Genomic DNA, 12,584 nt, shown 5'->3' with positions numbered 1-12,584 from the left:
GTGGGGGAAAGTTTATTTCAAGGACGAATGCATGCACCTGAGAGTCGCTTTGACAGCCTTTCTAACAAATGCGAAATTGCCTTCTACGACTATAGGCAAATCAAACGGAAGCTAAGGGTTTGTCCATAAACTACGTAGACTCTAATGGGGGAGGGAGGGGTCTGGCCAAAGTCTACGGTTCATATAAATTTTAATTTTTTTGTATGGTCGAAAGTCTACGGTGGGGGAGGGGGGGGGGGGTTCTGAGATGACCAAAAATGAGTCTACGTAGTTTATGGACAGCGCCTAACGATCCCTCCGCATCTGGTGGCAGGAATGAGAACCCTACGAAAAACGTGACTCCGCCAAAAAGTGCCCTGGCGCAGCAGAGGCAAAGTGCACTTTTTTCACTTTTTCATATCGAATTCCGCATCGTAGAGAAACAAACGAGCACTTTTTGGAAAGAAAATTTACTTCTTTTTCAGATGCGCTTAGATCCGGTAGGTACTTACGAACAATTTAATTGATTGATTTGAGGAGCTCTTGCTATGCCTCCGGCGGGAGATCTTCCGGATTTTTTGTTAGCTGGCCAATCCGGTGTCTGTCGGCGTGGGCAACGAGATTGATGATAATAGAAGCCATTACCAATTGAAAATAGCAACCACCAAGGCAAAATATGTATTAATTTTGAAAACGAAAAATTGACTTTTTGATGTAAACAAACGATGTTCACCTTATCTCACTTAGCGCCTCTACAATTGGGGGTCTTCCGGATTCGCCTATAGTAACCTGGTGCACCGCGTGGAGATTTATTTCTCAAAAGTGCACCGCGAGCTAAAAGATATGAAAACCCCTGTTCTAGCGGTCCTTCTCGGGATTCTGCCAGGAATTCTTTCAACGATTAATACCGGGATTTCTCAAAGGATTTTTTCCGGGATTCCTTCAGGGATTCATTCCAGTATTTCTTTAGGAATCCTAACTAACAATGATATTGTACCGACTTTTCGAACCCTCTAAGTAGAATACCCTCTTCGAATGAGTGTAATTAGTTCCGTACCTTTTAATTCCGCCCTAATTGCTTATCCTTTGACATGTCAAAAGATAAGCAATTTAGGCGGAATTAAAAGGTACGAAACTGATTACACTCATTCGAATAACAATGATAGCTGAATAACAACTTATTCAGCCAAAATTTTCGAAATCAAGCTGAAGAGAAGATTGTTTATCTGTTGTAAAGCAACAATGTTTGTTTGGATTTCATTCAGGGATTCCTTCAGTTAATCCTCTAGAGATTCTTACAGGAACTCCTTAAGCAATTCTTCCCTAAATTATTTTAGAGATTCCTCTTGGGATTCTAGCAGGGATTTTTTCCTGGACTTCTTCAGGGATTTCTTCCAGAATTCTGCCATAAATGTCTGCCGGGATTCCTTCTGTGATTCCTACTGGGATTTCTTGAAGGATTCTTCCTAGGATTTCTTCCAGTAATGTTTTCAGTGAACCCTCTCACAGTTCTGTCAGGAATTCCTTTCTGGATTCTTTCAGGTGCTTCTTCCGGGACTCTCCCAGAAATTTCTTACAGTATTCCTTCGGCGATCTCTGACGAGATTCTTTCAGGGATTGCTTAAGAGATTCCGCCCGAAAATCTTTGAGAAATTCTTCTCGGGATTATGTCAGAGATTTCCTCCTGGATTCTTTAAGGGGTTTCTTCCGGGATCCTGCCAAAAATCTCACCAAGGATTGCTTTAGCAGTTCCGACTGGGTTCCCTTACAGGATTTTTGCTCGGATATCTTCAGTGAACAGTTTGGGGTCGTTCATAAACCACGTAGACTTTTTGGGGAAAGGGGGGGGGGGTCTAGCCAAAGTCCATACAAATTTTGAAAATTTTGTTTGGACAAAAGTCTACGAGGGAGGAGGGGGGTTTTGAGGTGGCCATATTTGGTCTTCGTGGTTTATGAACAGCCCATTTAGGAATTTCTTTATGAATTTCTCTGAAAATTCCTTCAGGAATTGCTTCAGCCAATCCTCCCAAAATTTCTTGGAGATTCCTTTATTATTCTTTCAGGGATGCCTCTCGAGATTCCCTCAAGGATTCGTTCCGCAATTCTTTCAGATTTTTTCCGAATGCCTTCAGTGATTCCTTCCAGGATTCCATCGGCAAATCCTCCCGAAATTCTTATGGGGATTCTGTCAGGGATTTCTTCCAGGATTCCTTCCGTGTTTCCTACCGGGATGACCTTAAGTATTCTTTCTGAGATTTCTTCAGTGATACATTTCAGAATTCATTTAGGAATTTCTCCAGAGATTCGTTCAGGGATTCCATCAGCAAATTCTCTTGGGATTCCTTCAGGGATTCCTAATGAGATTCCTCCTGAGATTCTTTTAAGGATTTCTCTTGTGTTTCCGTCATTACTTCTTAGATTCGTTCTTAGACATTACTTCTTAGATTCGTTCAGGGGTTCCTCCAGGATTTTTTTTTTTGAATTCCTCCAAAAATGACTTCAGGGAATTCTTCTGGAACTGTTCCTGATATGCTTTCAAAGATTCATCCTGTTATTTGTTAAAGTATTTCTTCCAAGATTTTTACTGAGATTTATATTGAAGTTCGATTTAGCTTCCCCGAAATCTGGCGAGGATTATTTTGCATATGCGAAAATGAGAGATCTATGTATTTGACAAGGATACAAATTTGGATATGGCAGGGAATTTTCAAAGAATGATAAAAATGCAACATCATTTATGGATTCTCCATTACGAAGATACAGTAGTTTGGTTTATTTCAGCGGGTTGAGGTATGGCTTTACATTAATTAGGGAGTTTCAATTTACAATTATTTTTATAGGTTTCTGAGGATAGAGATGTAGAGAATAATTTGAAACAAAAAAGCACATGTGTAATTCACAGCGATCAACTACTGACCTTAAAAAGTCAATTTCACGGCCCAAACATAACAACCAGTCAGTGCCAAGCGGAAGCTTGGAAAATAAATTTTAACTCACTCTCAACACGCGCCCAATGATAAATGAAGCCCGTATGTGCCCCCCGAGAAAAGTATCGCGAAAAAAAGTGCCAAAAAGTGATAAAAACCCAAAACACAGTCGCTGTCCGAAAAACACGGAGAGTCAAATTGATAAGGTTTGGGGTGTGTGTGATTTACGCTGCTGTGAAGCTGTCGAATCCGAAAAAAAAACTGTTGTCATAGACCAGCCCAAAAATAATCCTCGATAACAAGGATATATCGCTGTGTGTTGCCGTCGTCGTTGTCGTCGTCGCCGTCCATCGTCATCATCCCCATGGACCTCTCATGGAAGAAAAAAAAACTAACACAGTGAACTCGTGCGGTGTGCGCTCGGTGATTTATATCCCACTTCTCATCGTTGTATTTCTGTTTTTGCTTCGGACTGTGAAAGTAACCAAATAAAGAGGTTGAGCAGTTGTGACAAGCTGCGCCACGCAACTGAAGAAGAAGACCCCAGCAGAAAAGAACGCGAACAAAAAAAACCTCAAAGGAAAGGAAAAAAGTTGTGATTTGATCGTTCGTTTTTTTTTCTGTTGCAGAATTTTTCCGGTATCCTGAGTAACTGTGTAACTGCTGCTGCTGCTGCTGCTGCCGTTTGACGTCCGACCTGTGCTGTAAGCTTGCGTAGTGTTGCGAAATCTCCGTGGAGCACATAAAAAGGTAAATTTTTCATTGCTGTTGCTGGAACTTTTTTCCTGTGGTTTCTCCTGGGTTTGGAAAAATAACGAACGAGGATTAAGTTTTTCTTTTTATAGTTTTTTTTTACTTTTTCATACAATTTATGCACACCCTATCAACATGTTTATTCACAATTGTGTCGCCAGTACCTTCTTTTATCAAACTGTTTACTTGAACTATGGATTGTGGTTCATACATTGACTTTTTATCTCTTTGAACTATTACTATTACTGTGACCCAATTGATTAATGCGCCTTTCTAGTATTACAGAGTTGTCGGTACGAATCCCATTATAACGTGATGATTTTTTTATGTTTATCTTTTAATTCTATCGGGCTTATGATCATTGTTATATCTAGATGAATAATCAATTGATTTCTCTATACCGTTATTTATTTATAGAATTTTCTGTTTGGACTCATTTTTTTTTTTTAATTAAAAAAAAGTTATTGCAATTTTTAATGTTTCGTTACCTTGATTAGTTACTACCTTTCAATCGGACTGACCAGCTTGGGGGTGCTCCGAAGAATGGAAGGATTTCAAGGGACCAAGCTGGGAACGTAAAGTATGCGGATCGTTAATTTTTTCTTCCGTAGCTGTTTGAGATGCCACCGCTCCATTTTGAAGGTATCACCCACGGGCGGACGACGGTTGGTGATGACCGAATCAGGACGGTCGAGGTGGGGATGATGATGTTGGTAGGGTGATAATAACGCTGATTATGGTCGACGGTAATCAAGTGGGCCAGGATGGGTGGTGTTGTCGATGCTCCGGGGTGGATGCTGCACAGTACAGCACACAGCAACACCTCCTCAGGTTGATTGAGTAATTACCGAGGAGAGACGGTTTTATTAAACTTTTTTACGGGGAAAAATTAGAACGAGAATTTTGATTAACGATTGCCTGAACTGGAAAATTGTCTGCAGCTGTTGGTAAACGTTACATGATTTATGCAGGACGGAGTCTAAATTGGGTTTACTTTAGCTTAGTGCAAAAGCAGATATAAACTTTCGATGTTCAGGTTAAAACTAACTCGGGTGATCTTTAAAGAACAACAGGAACTAAGAACAATCACCGACAGCTTAAACTTAGCTTAGCTTAGACACGACTCCACTTACAGGGGGTGACCAAAATGTTTGGGATAGGCAACTTTTTTTCTCTCACAAAAAAGTTCAACATGCTATTACTTTTCATAGAGTGCATCAAAAATTCTCAAATTTTGACTGTTTGTTAACCTATTACACTAGTTTACAGCATTTTTGAACTCGGTAAGCTGATGATTGTTTTTGGTGTAGAATCATGCACTGAGTTCGAAAACGTGAAGGAAAAAAATTACAGTATAGCGGAATTTTTTTCGACTTTCCATACAAGGTTGATGATTTGAAATCAATTTTTGTTCTATTTTTAAGCAAAGTCGCTCACTTCACACATATCATTCTACGTAATCAATGCTCCGATTGAGCTGAATTTTTTACTGTAACTCGCCTACATATAATATGACAAATAAACGTTGAGAAAGAATTTTTATATTATTTTTTTTTTTATCGAAAAAAATACATTTCTTCATATAATTTTGGAAATTTTGCTAAAATTTAAGGAGTTCGTCCCCAAAACCCGCCAATATCTTGAATTTCATCAATCTGACGCAAAACCTGTATTCAGATGATCGAATGGTATTATATTCAGCTTTTAATTTATGGAAAAAGATTTTAAATTGGTTGAACAAAACGCAAGATATTTGAATTTTATTAAATTCCATATTTTAAAAAAATGTAAAACTCGATATTGAGCCAAAATTCAAAAACTGTTCTACTTTAAATTTTTTGAAGCACGGTTTCGAAATCAGCGCTAAATTATGCTTCAAAAATTTTGGTCGTTTACAGAAGTTCACGACTTTCGTTTTATTTTGTAAACTAGTGTTATTATGTGCATCATTGATACAAATTTGAGCCCGATTGGTTAATCTTTCGCGAAGCTAGAACCGTTTTCGTAAAACACTATTTTTAAGATAGCTTATTTTTGAACTTTTATATCTCAGAAACCAGTGAACCGAATTGAATGAGATTGCAAACGTTTATCAACAATATATTAGTGCTTCACAAGTTATTAAAACAAAGGTACTTTTTAATCATTTCAAAAAGTTATCACATGTAGATTGACACTTTTTGGATTTTTCTCGAAAAAATGTTTTTTTTGCATCAAGGTCATTAAACTTTAGTTTTGATACCCAATGGAATTCTACTTCTGCTCTCAAGATATCTCTTATTAGACATATTGGAGCCTATTTGGGTTAGAGGAAAAACACATTCAGTAATTTTTGTGTGGTATTATAAATTTGACTTATTTTCCTCTATATGGGCGAAAATGTCAAACCGGTATAAATTTATTCGTCGTAAGAAAACATTACAATTTAAAATGTCGCATGAAGTATCAACATATTGTCTATAAACGTTTAAAATTTCATTCGATTCGGTTCACTGGTTTCGGAGATATGACAGTTCAAAAATTGGTTATCTAAAAAATAATGTTTTACGAGAACGGTTCTAGCATTACGAAAGATTAACCAATCGAGCCCAAACTTGTACCAGTGATGCACATATAATAGATTGACAAACAGTCAAAATTTGAGAATTTTTGATGCACTCTATGAAAAGTTACAGCATGTTGATTTTTTTAGAGAGAAAAAAAGTTGCCTATCCTAAACATTTTGGCCACCCCTGTATCTATGGTTGCTACTCCATATTGACTCGAACAGTGACAGTTGCACAATGAATTAACTCAATAATTGACTGAGAGTTACCAACAATTTCCACTGTGCAACCTACGGGGACTCCCTTTAACGGTACAATTACGGCGCCGCGGCCAGGTCGTTGCAATCAGATTGGAAGAGGAAGGAATGTTAGTACCAAACCAACCTTTGTTAACTTCCCTCAAAGGCTGCAGGAAGGAGTGTTTGTTAGTAGCGAAGTTATCATTGGGTCAGGATTCACTATTTTTTTTCGCCGTGCTATTTTTTGCTTCACGCGGAAAGCAAGCGAACCAAGTTACCAAAAGTTCGGATAAGAGAGTACTTTATAAGCTAAGGAGCTTGCTAGAGGTTGCTCTTAAGCCATCTAAGCAGCTTCATTTTTAAGTGATTTCGGAACTTGAAAGATCACATAAAGAAGTTTGATAGCCTGCTTAGCAGCTTCTGATGGAACTTTCTCAAAATAAATGTAAATCAAAAATATATTTTTCAGATTCACTTCTGTGGAATGGCTGCTCTGTTGAATACTTGTATTGCGTGAAACATGACCCACTCCTTTGAAGATTTGAACCGGGCCCTCCAGCGTGATAACCTGCTGTCGTACCGCTACGCTGCTATAGACTCTTGATATGATGAGGATAACTGCGCTAATGTACAAGCGGGCAAACTTGGCTTGTTTGCCTACCAGCTAGTATTGTATAGCATCAATGGCGACAGAGCATTGATTCAAAAAAGATTTCACCCGCTCTATACTTCATTGCAATTCTGGTATTGGGGTTAAGTATAGGGCTCTCACGCAGCGCAGCGGCTTCCGGTTCGATTCCAGTGACTGTTATATTATTTTTCATCTCCACTACAATTCATTGATTTGGTAAACTTAAGTTTTCTGTCCATGGATTTTTTTTAATAAAGTAGTGTTTGCTAAAATGACTAATAAATTAGCACAACAAGTTACTGACATGAACTTCCAAGAACTTTAAAGTTGTAATAAAGTTCCGAGTAGCATCTTAAGCAGCTTTCAAGCGGCCAAAGAGACTAACAACGAGCTTTACTGGAAACTATGTGCAAAGTTCCAGCAAGGCTCATTGGAAGTGCATTTTGTAATGGGAAAGAGAACTTTTGACTACTTGGGTACAGCATCGGCGGCCACAGCAGTAAGGGGATTCAGGTGGTCAAAAATCGAAAATCGACTTTATTCAATTTGAGATTTAGGTTCGGTAGTTGAAAGTAGACCACTTTGACCAGTAAACCCCCAGAATATGTATTAGTTTGCTAATTCCTGTGCTTATCAAGATATTGGCAGTTGAATGAGACCATTGGCAATTTTTGGTAAAATGAATTAAATCTTAAACTTCGCATATCTTCGGCTTAAATGACAAATGTTGAACTTTCAAAGCAGTTTCTTGAAGATTGTTTATAAACCTTTCGAATGATGATATATCAGACGTAGAAAGGTTGATTGTTAAACTATTAATTGATGCTACTTTAGAGAAAAAAAAATTTCCCATACAAACTGTTCCATACAAAAAAAAAATTCGCAAAGTTTCTCTACGGGACTACTTCTAGGTCTTTGTTTAAGATCCCTGGGAGACATTGAAATCAAATTTGGCTGCTACTAGCTGCTATTCTGCAATTCCGACCAAGTTGTCGGCGATGATTGAGATATTGCAATATGAAATCACCCTATTGGCCATTAAATGCCATTGAGGAAACATTTGGTCGTCATAGCCACTTTTCTCGGTAGATCAATCATAGTAGGGTCTAAATCTGATCTTGGACCTAGTCTTGGACCTCTAAGTATAGCGTGTTTTTATAAATTGGAATCCATTTTTGATAAATTGAAGCAAAAATCCTTATACACAGATAAAAGTATATACGCCTAAAAGTCTGCAATGTCCTTGTAATTTGATGCTATTGAAACTGTCGTGTTAAAAACTTGTTCATTTAAATTTCCAAAACCCCTCAATTAATGAGAGCACACCATGCACGGCACAACCTAAAGGCCTTGAATAATATTCAAAGACCATTGTAGATCTTTGTGGACCTCTATATTCCTTCGCTGACCATTACAGACAGTCTCAGAGTAGTATTAAATTTCAAGAAATTTGACCTAGGAAGTATTTATGACATGTTCAACATGTATTTCACATATTTAAGGCATAAACGCTACGAATAGGGGCAAGACATTATAAAATTGACGCTAAAATATTTTTGGCCTTCTGTTTGTATGGAGCCGCCCCATAGTGCACAGGGCGAGAGCAGAGGGAGGTTACAGGGGCATTTATGGAGTACCAGGAGAGATCTCAGGGACGTTGTAAGGCGGTCCTTATGGTTTTCAGGGGAGATACCAGGAGACTTCAGAAGTGTTTCAGGCAGCCCCAACGAGAGACGTACCAGGAGTTTTCAGTGACCTTCAAGGGAGTCCGAAGAGATTTCAGGAGGTACCATAAGGTGCTTTAAGAGGTCTCAGGGGATTCCAGGAGATTCCAGGGGAATTCCAGCGGATCTCAGGGGCGTTTCAGGGAGTCTCAGAGGCCTTCAAGGGATTTCGATGAGGTTTCAGGGACGTGTTAGAGGATCCCAGGGGGTTTCTTGTGGCTACAGGGGCGTTTCAAAAAGTATAAGAGGTTTCCATGGGAGATCAGATTCTCTGGAACTCCCTTGGAAACCTCTGAGAAGCCTCTGAGGCCAGAAGGATCCCCCTGGGATCCTCTAACATGGTTGTTTCAGGGGCATTTCAGGGATCCCAGGGGTTTTCAGGGGTACTATCTCAGGATCTCATGAGCGTTCAAGGGGGTCTTAAGGCCATCGCAGGGGCGTTCCAGAGGGTCTCAGGATCATCTCAGGAGCGTTTCAGGGAGTTTCAGGGGGTACCAGGAGATCTCAGGAGCGTTATAAGAAGGACCCAAGGGTATACCAGGAGATTTTAGGGGCGCTTCAAGAGGGTCCCAAAGGTTAACAGGATCTACTGGTACCAACTGAAACCCCCTGAAGCACCCCTGAGATTCTCTGGAACTTGCAGGGTTTCCAGCCCAAGTAACAATCAGCATGCCTTGAAGGTTTATTCATGTTTTATCCTGGTTTTATACGAGCATGTGAAAAAGCTAATTGTTCTAAATTAGTTGTATGTGGTAGTTTTTTACTTTGAACCTTTGGCGTTCCAAAAAACTATCATATAACTTCTGCTATAAACATCTTCAGTTAAAGTCTTGCAAGTAGACATGAATTGGTTTTATCACTTATTATATACCATTTCAATAAAACTTGCATTTGCGGTTGTTGTCGGAGAGATTTTTTTTGTAAACAAATACACAAAACTGTGAGGCAATGCATAAAACCAACAAAAGATTTCGTGGCCGTAACATAAACCAAAAAAATGCTGTGATAAAACCGCTAGTTCTATCATGAGCTCAGTTATGACCACCTCAGGAGGGTTAGCCCTATTGGAGGAATCATCAGGAACACAGAGTTTTATCAGAAAAATATGTCGCCTGGCCGGGATAATTTATGTAAATACAGAATAATCATAATTCAATTTTTTGATTTCACGTACAGCTGAAGATCCAATTAAACCATACAACACGTTTCCGTCATTTTATTTTGTCAGAAAAATTACATAATGTCTTTTAAACTCCGCTGTGTTGAAAAAACCTTTTTTGCACCCAATTCCACCGAGTAAATTAAATGCATTTAACTTCCAAATTATGCATAGTTAGTGTGGCGCACTTAGTTTTTGTCATTATCACAGTCACATTCACCACAAATTTTCCGTGGCATGTCTCCTGACACGTATTAAATAGGAAAACATATCTGAATTCCATATCTGCATCTTTCCAATTGATGGCTGGATAAACAACCAAGCATAATTTATTCTGACGATCGAATATTGAGAGTGAAAAACAATCAAAACAATTATTTGACAAGTCAGAAGATGGTTTTATTTAGAAGGTTGATAAAACTATGATACAACCCGAAATCCTAAGCCGGTTTGCATACGAAGTCCTGTAGACCCTAATAAGACTGGGCCAACTAGCCAGAACGTGGGCTTATTGAGGCATACAAGAACTCGAGAGCATTTTCAAGTCGGCATTAATGGTTTTATGTTTAGGACTTTTGAATCGCTAAAAAACTTTGATAAAATTAAAATTGTTACTTGGGAGGGGCTTTCAGGGGCACTATCTCAGGGTCTCGGGAGCGTTCAAGGGGGTCTTAAGGCCATCTCAGGGGCGTTCCAGAGGGTCTCAGGATCATCTCAGGAGCGATTCAGGGAGTTTCAGGGGGTACCAGGAGATCTCAGGAGCGTTTTAAAGAGGACCCAAGGGCATACCAGGAGATTTGAGGGCCGCTTCATTAGGGTCGCTGAGGTTTTCAGGATCTACTGGTACCCCCTGAAATCCTCTGAAACAGCCCTGAGATTCTCTGGAACTTCCTTGGAACCCCATGTAATCCATTGAAGCGTCCTAAAGGCTTCCTGAAACCCTCCTGAGACCCGCTGAAACATTCTTGAGGCCCTCTGGTACCGAAACAACCCTGAGATTCTCTGAAACTTCCTTGGAACTCCCTCGGACCTGACCCTGACCCGAAGCGCTCCTAAGGTCCCCTGGAATCTCCTGAGACTCCCTCAAACATCAACGAAACCCCCTGAGATCTTGTGTAGAATTAGTAAACGTTAAAACACACAAAAATAAAAACTAACAAAACCCTGAGATAACCCTGAGACACCTTAAAACGTCTCTGAGATCTTATACCTTCAACACTGCTGAGTCTAGGATAAGGAAAGGATGCGTAACGTAGTCAGCCGATTTGAGACCATTTTTCTGTCAAACGGAGAAAATGATGTCCGTTTGCTGCGATCAGATCGCTTTGTGGTTGGTTTGGCCGTTTTGCTAGTTTGTAGGTTTAGCATGTGATACCAATATTCAAAATCATTGTATTTTTCTATACAAGATTAATCGATTCAAATATGTCAGCATTCAAATGTACATCAACCTTAAGTGACTGACATGTCTGAACATTGATAGAATTCATTGATATGGTACAAATTCAATTGATTTTTTGATATATTTCGCTATAAATGAAAGAACTTTTCATTTGAAAGCAATTTTTCTTGCAAGTCATGTTATTCCAATTGTAAATAGTGATTCGCGGCGCGAAATATGCATCCAAATTTCAATCGTTAAATTTAAATTGTTTGAAAGATTTGGATTAAAATGCTGCCACTACTGGATTTTCATCTTCGTCAAAATCAAACGAAAAAATAACAAGCCAGGCGAATTTCTGTTGTCACATCCTATCCCAGTCCTGAGTGACTACTAGCAATGAAATTCCTTATGACGCCCCTGAAACCCCCTGAGTCCCGCTGAAATATCCCTAAAACTCCGTGAGACCGTTTGACGCGTCTCTGAAGCCTCCCTAAGATCACTTGAAGTGCCCCTCAGACCTCCTGGTACCCCTTGAAGCTCCCTATGACCTCCTTGACACGCCCCAGAGATCTCTTGGGAATTTTTGAAACATTCGAATGATCTTTTCAGAGGTAATCCATTTGGAACCCCTTGAGAAGCGTCCCTGAGACCACTTGGAAGCCTTCTGAAACGCTCTTAAAAACCCTTTGAGCCCCCTGAAGCTTCCTTGACACGCCCCTGAAATCCCTTGGGATCCTCTGAAACGCCCCGGCAACCTCTATTTGCTCTCCCTTTTAAACGTGCACTGGCCGCCAATGCCATAGTTACCGTCATTACCCCGTAATCCAACTGAAGCGCCAACGGAACCCTTCAAAGGAGCCTCAGAACTTCTTAGTTAGAAGGCTCCTGAAATCCATTGGATCATCTCCCTGAAACGCCCCTGAAGCACCTTGGAGCCCCCTTCTTTTGGGCTCTCTGGGAACTTCCTGAAAATCCCCTTATCCCCATCCCAAATGCCCAAGAGCACGACCTGTTCTCGCTAACTAAATTTCCTCATTAAAGGCGTAACCTTATTTAGGCACAAAATTCCCTTTTTTTCTGCCTTTTTAATTGTATGCACCCGCAGCCAAGTGCATAAAAAGTGGTTCCTTAGCATCTCTTTTTATGCAGGTTATTTTTTTGCACTTTTATTCTATGCACCTTTTTATGCCTTGCATAAATAGAGGGAGAAAACTTCAGAACCTTTATGCGAATTTATGCTGG

The 12,584-nt window shown here is 39.7% G+C and overlaps 1 protein-coding gene across 10 annotated transcripts in view; it reads left to right on the top strand.

The window, feature by feature from the left end:
- LOC109416474 (protein FAM133A) overlaps positions 1 to 12,584 on the top strand; it is a 560,257-nt gene that overhangs the window by 36,863 nt on the left and 510,810 nt on the right. For all 10 annotated transcript variants that reach the window (XM_062853727.1, XM_062853726.1, XM_062853729.1 and 7 more), the window contains exon 2: positions 3,536 to 3,656. The gene's annotated coding sequence lies outside the window, so the exon portion shown is untranslated. The remainder of the gene's footprint in view (positions 1 to 3,535; positions 3,657 to 12,584) is intronic.

This window comes from Aedes albopictus, chromosome 2 (genome assembly GCF_035046485.1).
Source record: "Aedes albopictus strain Foshan chromosome 2, AalbF5, whole genome shotgun sequence".
Lineage (NCBI taxonomy): Eukaryota > Metazoa > Arthropoda > Insecta > Diptera > Culicidae > Aedes > Aedes albopictus.
This window is presented reverse-complemented; position numbering and strand designations above follow the sequence as displayed.